Source organism: Podarcis pityusensis, assembly GCF_964106645.2.
Source record: "Podarcis pityusensis genome assembly, chromosome: 6".
Classification (NCBI taxonomy): Eukaryota; Metazoa; Chordata; class Lepidosauria; order Squamata; family Lacertidae; genus Podarcis; species Podarcis pityusensis.
This window is the reverse complement of record NC_138030.1, coordinates 50,846,073-50,859,022: the sequence shown is the minus strand read 5'-3', so window position 1 is coordinate 50,859,022 and position 12,950 is coordinate 50,846,073. Positions and strand designations below refer to the sequence as shown.

Genomic DNA, 12,950 nt, shown 5'->3' with positions numbered 1-12,950 from the left:
ATGGGTAAGCAGAATGGTCTCCCTTTTGCCTGTTTTAACTGAAAGTACAAAGTAATGAAGCATTTCCTGATTGCGTTGTTCTTCTTTACTTACTGTTGCTGTTTCTCCCTTATGTACGGATGCAGGTTCTCTTCAATCATGATTGCAAAGGGAAATGTTTCTGTGAAATTGGGTTGTTACACAAGGGCAACCAGGATCAGTTCTTGTAAAGTGCTGCTGTGGTCACAGAAATGGCTATGGCTTTATTAATGTCTACCCTGGCTCACAATGCATTCCACTCTTGCTGCATTCCGAGGATAGGCCATAGTCCCCCATATACAGGGGAAGCCGCTCCTGTGGACTGGCCCCTAACAGAGTATGTTCCTGTCACTGAACCCTTTTCACAGGCAATGTCAAGGTGGTGCTAATAACGGTCAGTAAAGTGGATCCTTGTAGTGTTGACTGAGATACTGTGTTTGTTGACTTGTAATCTACAGGTTCTGTTCTCCTAGTGCCAGGAACTGCTGATGAGATGAAATGTACTGTGATTGACACAGTGCAAGGCTTTCATAGGCCCCTTGTCACATGGTTTTCGCATGGTGAGTTGCCTGTGTGCACATTACACAAAAATGGTTCCACCTCAGAGATGGCTAATTGTCTTGTCTGACAATCTCAGAGAGGAGGATTTTTACAAGGGATGTTCTCTTTGTATTGGATGTGTATATATGCGGGTCTTCAAACAAGAAACCTATTGTATCAAAGCTGAAGTGATTTAGGCCCAAAAGAGGGTTGTACCACATCGGTCACTAAATAACTAGGGTTGGCCTTAGATCTGACCTCAGGATAAAGCAGCTTCCTGGATTCACACACGAAATGTACAGATATTTTAAGACCAATGGTATGACCAATGCTTTTTTTCCTGGGGGTACGCATACCCCTAAACATTTTGTGAATCTTTGTTCTTTTGTCCATTTACCGTATTTATTTTTCCCAATTTGAACTATAAAATGGTGATTTTCTTGAGTCAAAATGAGAGTACCCCTAAACATTTTTTAAGGAATATGACCATACTATACAGTCCAAAATCTGGTCCATAATTCTGTTCCTGAGAAACAAAACTTGTTTTTTATTTTATTTAAATTTGGTTTGTAGCCTCTGGTGGTGGAGAGACACTTCTTTTCCCTGCTTCCAGACAGAAGGCTAGCAGTTTCTATCTCACTGAGGCAAGAGTAGTCTTGTCAGTGTGACAAGCTTCATACTTCTTGGGAGAGATTCTCAGGTATTGCGACTCAATGGGCTTCCCTGATAGTGTTCTGTTCCCTTCGCCAGCAATGGAGTGGGGCATCTTCTATTCCTTGTTACCATTTGACACAATTGGTAGGCATAGCTCCCCACTTGCATGGCATCCAGTAGGGGTGATTTGCAAAAGGATGCAGGAAGTCAAGAGCAGAGTGTGGCAGGAGCTCTGCAAATATGTTCCAACTTATTCTTCCTCTTTCGACTTTACAGGTTGAATTGGTTCAGGGCAGCAGAAATAAATGAGAAGAGAAATGATCAGTCAGATATTCCTGAAATCCCATCTTTAAGAGCTAAGTGCATGGCTGCAACTTTAAGGCAGGTAATGAGGCTCTCTCAGATCAGCTCATGAGTGGAAACTGCTAGATTGATCAGGCTGCAAATGGGATAAGTGTAAAAGCTCTATTGCAGCCAGAGAGTAGCCTTCTCTCCCTCAGGTAACTTTTGAATACCTTGTCCTCTTCCAGGCAAGCTAGGAATATACCTCCCAAAAAACACCATTCTCCCCAGTTTGGATTTGGAACCACATAATCCCTGTATCTCTCTCTGTACATCTTACAGCCATCTTGACTTTAGGAGTGTGCAGCCTGGGCACTCAGCTTGCTCTCCAAGACTATGATTTCCTGCTTGCAGAATGGATCAGTTGGCCCACTGAGCAAACAGTTCCCATGTAAATAAAGCACTGATCCACGGTTTAAGGATGAGTTCCAACAAATTCATTGGAGGAAGGCAGTAGGTTGCCCTCTTCTGGAGGGTATGATATGCTGTAATCTGAATTAATTTTGACACTTGCGTTCCCCACCCTTTTAGTCACATAAAAGTCGAATAGGGTTGATCTTTAGTTTTACCATAGGCAGGTAAAGGAGGAGAATACTGGCTGCTGAGCAGATCTGTACTGGTTGGGGACAGAGAGGGTCACATATATGCTGTGCTTCTTCCTTACCTAAACCTAAGATTTAATCATGATAGCCACTAATGATGATTTCAGTCTGAAACACACAGTGGTAGCATTGCTGCTCATCTCTTTCCTCCCTCGTCATTGACTTGTCTGCCTTCATTCTAGAAGACACAAGAGGCAAAAATACCATCACCATCATCTCATACTTGGTGTGTTCTTGCTCTTCCCATTCAGTGCCTGACAGTTGCCTCATGAGCCTAAGATGTCCAGTCTCTGCCCTCCTGGCATCCTATGGGCTTTTCATATGCAGCACAGGACATAATGAGCACAGTAACGGAGATTTCCAGATCTTCTGTTGTTAATTATTGAGATGTAATAACATGATTAGCACACTATAAAAAAATCACTGATATGATTACCATGGATTTAATATCACATGATATATCATTACGTCGTTATGTGTTGACAGATGTAATTGAAATACGCTTATTGGAGCTGAGGGTTGTATTTCATTCAATCACCTGAGGCACCTCAGGGGAGAAGCAGAGATGGCTAAAAATCAGCAGAGGAAGAAGAAATTGTAGTGTCAACAAAGATTTTTGCAACCTTGTTTGTGTCCTGGGCAACTGGTTCTTTGGTCTCTTTCATTTCCCCCTTTCTCTTAGCTCTGTTAAGAAATTATGAGTAGAGATAGTGCGCTCAGCTTGTGCATTTAGGTCAGCTGCAACTAAACAGGTGAAATACTGTCTCCCCCACCCTTTCAAAAATTGCCCTTAGAGCAATGCTAACTGCCACAGGTAATATTGGCAGAAATACTGAGCCAGACTAGATAACTTGGCAGAAAAAAACAGGACTATGATACCCCTGCATGCATGATAGGTGCATTTTCTGCCTGGGCTGAATTATCATGTATTTCAATGTTTGTTTAATGATTGCAGCTTCATTTTGAGTGTTAGAATTCTACGTGTTTTATTTTTGCTGCTTTATTATGTGAGAGGATGAGGCAGATAAGGGGGAGACAATTATTTCCTCTGTTCACAAATTGGAGGGATGTTTTTTGGCATGCTCATAATTCACAAAGAAGCTGGCAAAATGTCCTTCATGTTATTGTTCAACCCAAAGGCAATTTCAGAATGATTCAGAACATAAAAGTTAAAGGAGCACATTGATAAAAGAAAAGGGAATAAAAGTAAGCACGTTTCAGCCTTTCACTTCTGAGAAGAGTGGTAGCTGTGGGTATTTAAAATAACTGAACCTCCATGTGTCCACTCCTTTAAATAAACTGCAAATCACAACCTTAATCACTTTCTTTGCCAAGTAGTAGTTGGCGAAGTGAACGTGTGAGACCACTTCAAATATAGAGATCAGAACGCAACATTGTGTAACTTGTTGAAGCTTCTGGAAACTGGGTACAGACCTTCATTCATTGGAATGCCAAACCCAAATTTAGCAAATTAACTGAATGAACTGGGCAAATTAGGCTTGTCTGTCTTTTTGGGGAAGATTCAACTGGGGGGAAAAACAGGTCTTATATTGCAACCTAATTGCAAAATAGTGGAACAAAGAAGGAGGAGTCATTCAAATTGTGGGATATTGATTGGCATTGGTAAGGAGGAGGTGGCAGATTGAGGCTATGATTCAAGTGAAGCATCTGGGAGCTTTGAAGAAGCTACTGTACCTGGCCTCCTACCTACTTGCCAGTCCCAACCCACACGCCCACATCACCATCATCATCCACATTGAGAATCGGGTTTTAATATGTGAGTCACCTTTTCCAGTTTGGGTCTCATCTGGCTCACTGGTCATTAGTTACAACTGAAACTGGGCTTTCACCTCTGATAAAAGGTATGAATCTATTCCTTGGGAAACAGCATTTTGGAGGATATTTAATTTTCCTAAGCCATTGCTATGAAGGGGAGACTTGCTTTGCTGTCTGATGGTGGAAATATTTACCTGCCAATTGATTACTGACTCTATTTTAGCTCTGCTAACTCAGAATTCTGTCTTGTCATAATGTTTTCTATCTCTGAGTTGGTATTCGAACTCAGTTTCCGTGCAATTTTTGTGTGGTGTGCACCTCATTTTGTATTCTGTTTCCCCCCTAAATAAATCTTTTCGGCATTTACTCGTTTGCCCAGTGCAGTTCAAGAACCCTTGCCAGCTAGTGAACTTTATTACCGCCTGTAGATTATTGCAAATTGCCCTTTTGCATATTTTGTTTGGCCCACAAGGCTTCCCAACAGTAGAATTTGGAGTACTTTAATGTAGATAAGGAGAGGACGATGGGGATTTATTTATTTTTTTGCTATTGGTGGCCTCACAGGTGATATTTCAAGGGCCACATGGTGGTATGAAGCGAGAAACTAGTAGTGATTGCGGGCAGGGCCACCCCTTAACATTCACTTCCTGCCACCCTTTTGATCTCCGTCTCTCTCCTTGCTGCTTGTGTTCCTTGTCTGGCAGCTCCTCATGCCAGAGGTTCAAACTGATTGCTTGAAAAGGGCTTTTAAAGTTAGGCTAAGGGCAGCATGTGATTCCAGGGCTGCAGGTCCCCCACCTCTCTCTCTCTCTCTCTCTCTCTCTCTCTCTCTCTCTCTCTGTGTGTGTGTGTTCATGCTCCTTGGATGCCCATTACAAACTTATGTTTTTCCAAGGAAACCTTTTCCTCTGGTGAGAATAGAACTTTCTGGAGTCAGGAAGACTTTCTTGTAAGGTTAAAATACAATTTTCTCCTGACCCTGTCTTCGTTGTTGGTCACCCCCCCCCCCAAGACCTGAATATGCATTGTATGACTTTCTAAACAGCCTCATTTTCTCCCTCCCTCTGTCTCTGAAGCTTGTGAATGCATCTGCTCCTCATCCAAGGATTGTTGTGTTTTATTAATGCTGTTATTATTCCATTACTGTCATTGTGTTCTTTTATAGCGAATGGCCTAATTTAGTTGAAATGTGCAGATGTTGAGAGTTTAAGTGAAATCTTCATCACTGTGCAAGTGGAGAACACACAGCAATTGCTCTATAAACACTGCCGGCATTTGATTCAGATAAAGTATCCAGGCAGAAGCTAGATGGTAACACAAGGTGGGGCAATTGAGATTTTAAACCTGCAGGGCTCAGGTTTGAGTGCACATACATATTGTGTGCAATAAAGATGCAATTGTTACCTATTTGTAGTGTGGGATCCAGACTTCCCTCACTCTTTTCAGTATTAGAATTTCATTTTTGTACAATGAAAATAAGGCTCCCACTACTCTTAAACTAAAGGAAATCTTTCTATTGCAATTCCTGTATCAAATGTGATCATACAAGTGTTCCCAGCACCTATTGAATATTGCTTAAGATTTGATTGGTTTTTAAAATAATTTTTATTGAAGTAAGTCAAACAAAGAAATGGAATAAAAACAATAGAAGTACAAATACAAAAAACCAGCACACTATATCTGGAATACCTAAGACTATTAGGAAAGCCAGATTTCATGTTGTACTGTTGAGAGGGAGTCCTGTACGTCTGTATTTGTCGTGTGTGTGTGTGTGTGTATGTGTGTGTGTGTGTGTGTGTGTATATATATATATATATATATATATATATATATATGAGATAAAATCCCACTAAACAGCTTAGAAATTTTCAAGATCTTCCAAGCCTTTAGCAACACTTAATTCATGCATTCTTTTTTCAGCTAGTGCTAAAATCCACATTATTTTATACCACAGCAAGAGTTGCAAGTCCCTTAAGGTTTTCCATTTTGAGGCAGCTGAAATTCTGGCAGCCACCAGTATCCATGTCAATAGGTTAGCTCTGCCATGCCATTTGGTGAACTTGGTTCTTCTTCCATACCGTGTGACTATTGCGTGAGGGTGCTTGTCTAGCTGAAAAATAAAAGAGACAAAAGACCAGCAAGGTTCCTCACTCCACTTTGCTCATCTCCCTACATTATTATTTCCCCCCTTTTTATTACTTACGAGGCTTGTTCTCCCCATCTCCTCTGCTGTTCTATCAGATTATGTAGTTTTGCTGCCCCAGCAAGGCTGCTTTTTTTGCAGAGCTGTGATAGAGAGAGTTGAAAACCTGCTTTGGATTGTTTAAAAGATCCAAGCTGTCCTATATAATGCAAAGGTGTTGGCAACTGACGTTTTACATTAGGCAACTCTATAAAAGTGCTGTGTACACTAATGATATTATATAAATTATAGAAGTAGAATGTGGTTCATTTGTCTAAAGATATATAAGAAGGAAACTAAAACCAAGCAGACTTACTCGGTTGGACTGATGCATTTATCCTAGTAATATGACGTTGACTTTGGCCAGTACTAGGGGCTATACAAGACATGTATTCCAGTCTTAATATAAATTTCCAATGATTAGAGACACCCTTCATTAAGAAGCCACCACTGACAAGGACAGAAGCATCTCCTTTACTAGCTCCTAGATATAAGTTGATGAACTCCTTTCCTCTCACTTTGGGAATGAGATATTAGAGATGAAATGGTGAGGATGGTTTTGGAATTTCCACATGATGATATATAGGGCACTGTGAGGAGTTGGACTCTTTTTTATCCCAGCTTTATTCAGAAGCTTCATGGCTTGCCGCCTTACAATGGCAACACAAGAGTAACTAACAGCTCTTGCTTACTGTCCTCTGAGGATTGACCGGGTGGCAGAATTTTTCTTGAGGTCTGTTTTATCACTTATGAGAAGTGAGTTAACCTCCCTTTGATCTCAGTTCACAACAAACCCTTTAACAAAGTTCTGCATGTGCGAGGAAATCAATACTCAAGGCATTGAATTTAACACCGAGCTTCAGCTCAAGCGGAACATGAATGCACACACACAGACACTGGCTCGCTCCAGTTACAGGGAGCAGATTGGCCGCAGGCCCATTTGCCCGCTTCCCTAGGCTGCAGGGAAGACGTCCGTAGCTTGTTACCAGCTGTGCTGGATTCTGTTTGGAACTTGGCATGACAAGGCCATGCCATTGGTCTCCTCTCACTCCTGTTTCCTCTTAATGCCTTCCGCTAATGCACCTTTGCTCTCTCTGTTCACACTTGTGAATTGGAGGCTCTCCAAGTGCTCTGAATCCTTACATATTGTTGCATCTTTAAGCTAGTTTCTCAGTCTTTCATGCTACATTGTCTCTGCAAGCACATAATGAGCATCTACCTACCACAACAGTGGCTCCTTATTTTTAGCACCTTTTGTCATTGTCCCATACCATTCTCTAATTGTTTTCCTGGTCCTGCTTAGTGTTATACGACACACCTTTGATTCTGTCTGTCAGTTTTATATTCTTATGCCTCATTGTTTGAATTTTGCTTTTCATTGGATGTTCTATACTCGCATATACTCTATACTCAAGGGGCTGCCCTTGAAGCTGTCCCAGAAACTCCAGCGGGTGCAGAATGCTGCAGCGAGGCTCCTCATGGGGTCTCTGCCATGGGAGCATATTCACCCAGTGCTTTTCCAGCTGCACTGGCTCCCGGTGGAGTACAGGATCAGATTTAAGGTGCTGGTTTTGACCTTTAAAGCCCTTCACGGCCTAGGACCATCGTACCTATAGGACCGCCTCTCCTAATATGCCCCACAGAGGACCTTATGGACCACAGAGGTCCCTAAATAGCAACACCCTAGAGGTCCTGGGCCCTAAGGAAGTCAGATTAGCCTCAACCAGAGCCAGGGCCTTTTCAACACTGGCTCCGGCCTGGTGGAACGCTCTGTCTCATGAGACTAGGGCCCTGCAGGATCTGATTTCTTTCCGCAGGCCTGTAAGACAGAGTTGTTCCACCTGGCCTTTGGCTTGGAATCAATTTGATTCCTTCCCCCTCTTTCTTTTTTCCTTTCTCCTTCTGTGTTGGAACTCCTATTTGGGGACTTCCCTGGCTTTTTTCTGGCCCATGTAGGACCAGTCTGGATAGTTAGCCTTGGTGAAGACTTGACGTTTTCATCTCTAAAAGAGTTTTTGATTGAGTTTCCACTGAAATGAGACTGCATTTTAATGCTTTAATGTTGTATTTTAATCTTGTTTTTAAGTTGTAATCATTCATCTTGTTTTTATATTATTGCTTGTAAGCCGCTTTGAGCCCGGCCTTGGCTGGGGAGGGCGGGGTATAAATAAAATTTATTATTATTATTATTATTATTATTATTATTATTATTATTATTATCAACTGCTCCCCATTGAGTGTTCAGCTTCCTTGCTCATCTTCTGCTCCAGCTCTGATTCAATCTCTAGCTTCCTCATGTAGTACTGCTCGTGGACACGTATCCAAATTTTGGCTTGAATCAACAATTGCAGAAAAGCACATAGCAAGGTAGCCCAGTGTAAATGTCACCGGCACAGGTTGCATGTGTTCTTCAGGCTACTTCAGTTTCTATCTGTTTCATGTGACATCAGTTCAGGTGCTCTGGAAACTAGATAGGAAATGACATGAAACACTGCTCTGATTATCCATATTGAACTTGGTTCTTTGCCCCTGTTTCCCCTCCCTCTATTTTCTGCCCTTTCCTTCTTTCATGAATATGTTGCTGCTAGCTCTGAAAGGCTCTTAATGAATATTCCAGAATTTCCAGCTAATTTTGACAGACCATATGTCTGATTTAGTCTCTGGCCTGCAGAGAAAAACAACCCAAGCTCTCAGGACCAATCTCTTGATATCTTGCAAGGCTACTTCAATGGGTCCTCCTGGTACCTAGATGTCTATTTCATTCTGTTTTGTTGGTGCAGACAGCAGGATGCAATGGACTCCTGACCCCAAAAGAGCACAAGCCTCACGCCCAAAGTGACCACGTATTAATTGTCATATTTGTGCTAATGGCTTGTTGTGACAATTGTTTGTGACCAGTCTATAAAACACACACCAAAACCTATTACCCAGTTTTTCATGATTCTACTGTAAACTGTTAATCATTGATTTTGCCCTCTCTCTGAATAATTTTGCATTGGCCTCAAATATTAGCCAATGTGGTGTTTTTCTGTTGAAAGTAGTCCCAGTAGTTCACTGGGGGAACTCCACTGCAGGGATCAGCAGTGTGGTACTCTCCCAATGATGTTAGCTCATATCAGTTCCAGCATGGCTAATGGTCATGGGTTATGGGAGTGATAGTACAAAAACATCTGGAGGGTACCACAGTGGGGCCACGGAACCATTGTTGTGTAGTCGTTAGAGTGCTGAACTAGGATCTGGGAGATCAGGGTTTGAATCCCCACTCAGCCATGATGCTCGCTGGGTGATTTTAGGCCATTCATTGCTTATCAGCCTAACCTACTTCATGGGGTTGTTGTGGGGTTTACATGAGGAGGAGGAGAACCATGTGTGCCACCTTGAGCTCCTTGGAGAAAAAGGTGAGATACAAAAGCAATCAATAAATCATAAATAAAGCTCACCATATGTTTCTTCCCTTCCTAGTTGTTAACCTGTGGCTGATACAGGAAAAGTAATTTGTTTCTAATCCACGATTACCTAACATCCTTTTCTTGGGTGGAAAAATGTGACAAAAGCTTTTTGAAAGCGCCACATTATTATCTGGATCACCTATTTGTTGCCATCCTCAATGCACTGTAATAGATTGGTGAGGCATGACTTCCTGGCATAGCAATTGTGCTGCCTCTCAGCATGTTTTGTCTCTGTTACTAATAATCACAGTCTTTCCACCATTTTTTGTTTGATGCTCAATCCTGTTGCACTGCCTTCTCATTTTTCAGGGTTTCCTGAAGAGCCATTTGAGGATTTATTTGTTCGTTTTAAATTTGGGATTTCAGTTCCTGACTCTTTAGCATGGGAGCTACATCTAATTAATAATCTAATGGATATTTGTGGGTTGGGTGAGGCTGATCAGTATGAAAAATGCCCTGAAGGTAACAGTGTGCAATGGGAGTAATGCAGCTGATGTCCCTTGGTGTGTTCAAACAGAGACTTAGGTAGCCTCAGATGTTATCTTTTTCTAACAGAGCATATGCTATATAATGTATAAATGGCAGTCTTACATTTTTACTTCCCAATATGTAAATCACATGCTTGTAGACCAGGGATGGGGAACTTAAGACCCTCCAGATGTAGTTTGATTCAAACTCCTGTCATCTCTATCTAGCAAAGCCAATTCAGGAATGGTAAGAGTTGTAGTATAGTAGCCTATGAGGGAGGCACAAATTTCCTATTCCTATTGTGGATAAGAAAGAAATATTTTTTTGACCTGATTGTTGATGCATTTACTTATTTTCTTAAATTTATATCCCACCTTTCTTCCATCATGGAACCCAAAAAAGGATACATGTGGTTCCCAGGTGATCTTCTGTCCAGGTGCAAGACACAGACTGACTTAGCTTCATCAAGGTGGTGGCCCCATGTGCCTTCAAGTACGGTAATACCTTTACTTGTGTGGAGAGAGAGCAATGTATACAGTGGGACTTAGTGTTCTGTAACTGTAGTATCTTAGGCATACCAGTTAGAAAAGATGGTCCCAGGAATACCTTCAACCTTAGAATCTGAAACTGGGGTGGCTAACTTCTGGGGGCTGAACCCTTCACAACAAAGTTGTTTGGAGAACCAGCCTTTCCCACTTCTATAACAGAATTGCTAGATTTAGTGTACAGTGGAGAGATGATCCAAGAGCAAAGAAACTTTGATTCCTATTCTAGCTTCCATACAGGCAGAGGTGCCTCTATTCTTCCCTTTCCTGTGAGCCTTGCTATTAATAGGGCTCTTGGAGTAGTGATCACATATGATGGAAGAAGCAACCAAGCCACTTTTCCCTTTGGATTTCCGTCTTTCGCACTCCAGGCCTAGTAGAGCAGTCAAGAACCAGTATGGAAATGGGTTGGAGGAGCCTGACAACATCATGTCTGTGGCCATCAATTGGCTGTGTCCCTGCCTTAGGCGATGGGCTCTTGTCTGGATTCACTATGATCTATTTGTGCTGAGTCTCATTGGTCTTCCATAGCTTTAGTTTAATTTTAATGTCCTTGACAACGAGAGAACTGTTATTCTATGAATTCTAACATTTAACTAGCAGTCATGGACAAATGATCACCAAATTGCTTGAGGCACTAGTGATTCCCCGGTTAATTGTTTTTACGATGGTGGAAGTTTACCTGTTGAATTTGCAGGAAGTTATTCTCTACCTTGGGCTCTTGTATCCAGTACTTAAGGCTGATATTCTGCCTAGCCACCCACAACCTGAATATCCTTTATTCTTCCCATAACCCCAAAGATACAGTGCTATCCTTCTCTAAGCTTCTTCCTGAACTACATGGAATGCTTTTTCATGAATAAACAATTCTGGGATGTTTTTGGTAAATCTACTTATGTGTGCCCTGATGACACATGCAAATGTGCAGTAGTACTATTAGCAGGCAGTATGCACTGGTCTTTACAAACCAGATTCTTGTAAAGAAACACCACATTGTATGTTAGCATCTGAGCAAGACACCTGTGAGATCGCCCCAGACTCCCTCCTCCTTGGAGTAAATAATGGGGCTTTTTATTTAGCTATTAATTCCTGGTGGCACATATCTCACTGGCTGTCTGTTTAACTACCTTTATCTCTCCCTCCTCCTCGCTGTGTATGTGATATAGTTATAGATAAACAGATAGCCCCGTAGTAAATAACAGTTTTTTAAGAGACCTGAGGTATTGGTAACACAGTGACGCAGCTTTTGATTTGTCTTTCCACCGTGTGTATGTGTGCGTTCCCCCTTCTTCTTAAGGAAATGCTTTTAAATAAGGGATACTTCATCTATTAAAAAAATACACTTGTAGCAGCTGCTAAGCCCATCCATAAGCCTGCTTTGCGTTGTATTTGTGATGGGACTGACAGCGCATGGAGCAGCCTGATTATACCCAATTCCATTTTAGCAAGCCTGGCAATGTAATTTCACAGGGCGATCCGTGTTTGAATGTAATAGCAGCCTGTGCTAAGGTGTCAGAATATTAAAGGCGCTAATGGAAAAGCTCCCTGATACACAGGGGGGAGAGCATTACAGGAGACGTCGCAGATGGCTGGGCACTAAACTAATGGGGCAGGATCCAAGGAGGGTGGCGGAGGCAGGGGGGGAAATGAGAGATGGGAGTGCTTACGGGAATGTGGGCACCTGCTTCCCTTTTGCATGGAAATTAGAAAGTGTGTGTGTGTACGTATTTGCCTCTGCGTGTGTGGTATAAAATAGAACTTGGCTTGAGAGCTCAGTGTTTTAAATGGTGACCCTTGTCTTACCACAGATTAAGTGAAAATGTGTGTGCATGCTGAAGGAAGGGAAGTATCAGGTTTAAATTGTGAAGGGGACAAAGAATCTTGTGGCACCTTTAAGGAGTAACAGATTTTGGGGACCAGACTTCCCTTCATGCATGTAATGAAAGAGATCAATCTCCGGCTGACCAGTTTCCTTCTTGAGAAACAAAACCAGAGGCAGGCCTGGAAAACGTAAGGGAATTACAGTGCTGCTGCTCCACAGTGAGAAAATTGTACCTGCCTCACTCCTCTGCTGCTCCTAAGAGCTAAGCCATGGTTTGGCTTAGCATTGCCCCTGAACCCCAGGTTGTGGTTTGTCCCATTCCAAATGAACTGCGTACCGTAAGCCAGGAACAAACCTTGGTTACAGCTCATTGTTTGTTTGGAGCAAGACATACCATGAACCCGGTCTTGGACATAGTGTTAACCCAAAGTAATGTGGCGACATTTAAGCCATAGTTTGACTAATTACATGCAAAAGAGGCTTAAGAGGCTTGTGGCACCTTTAAGACTAATGGATTGTGGTGTAAGCTTTCATGAACTTGAGTTTATTCTA

General features: G+C 42.0%; 1 protein-coding gene and 1 long non-coding RNA gene across 3 annotated transcripts in view; both read left to right on the top strand.

The window, feature by feature from the left end:
- ERI3 (ERI1 exoribonuclease family member 3) overlaps nucleotides 1–12,950 on the top strand; it is a 203,336-nt gene that overhangs the window by 105,238 nt on the left and 85,148 nt on the right. The window lies entirely within an intron of this gene.
- LOC308479145 overlaps nucleotides 296–12,950 on the top strand; it is a 31,511-nt gene continuing 18,856 nt past the window's right edge. Inside the window, exons 1-2 of the long non-coding RNA XR_013987500.1 lie at nucleotides 296–578; nucleotides 1,489–1,597. This is a non-coding gene — a long non-coding RNA (uncharacterized lncRNA). The remainder of the gene's footprint in view (nucleotides 579–1,488; nucleotides 1,598–12,950) is intronic.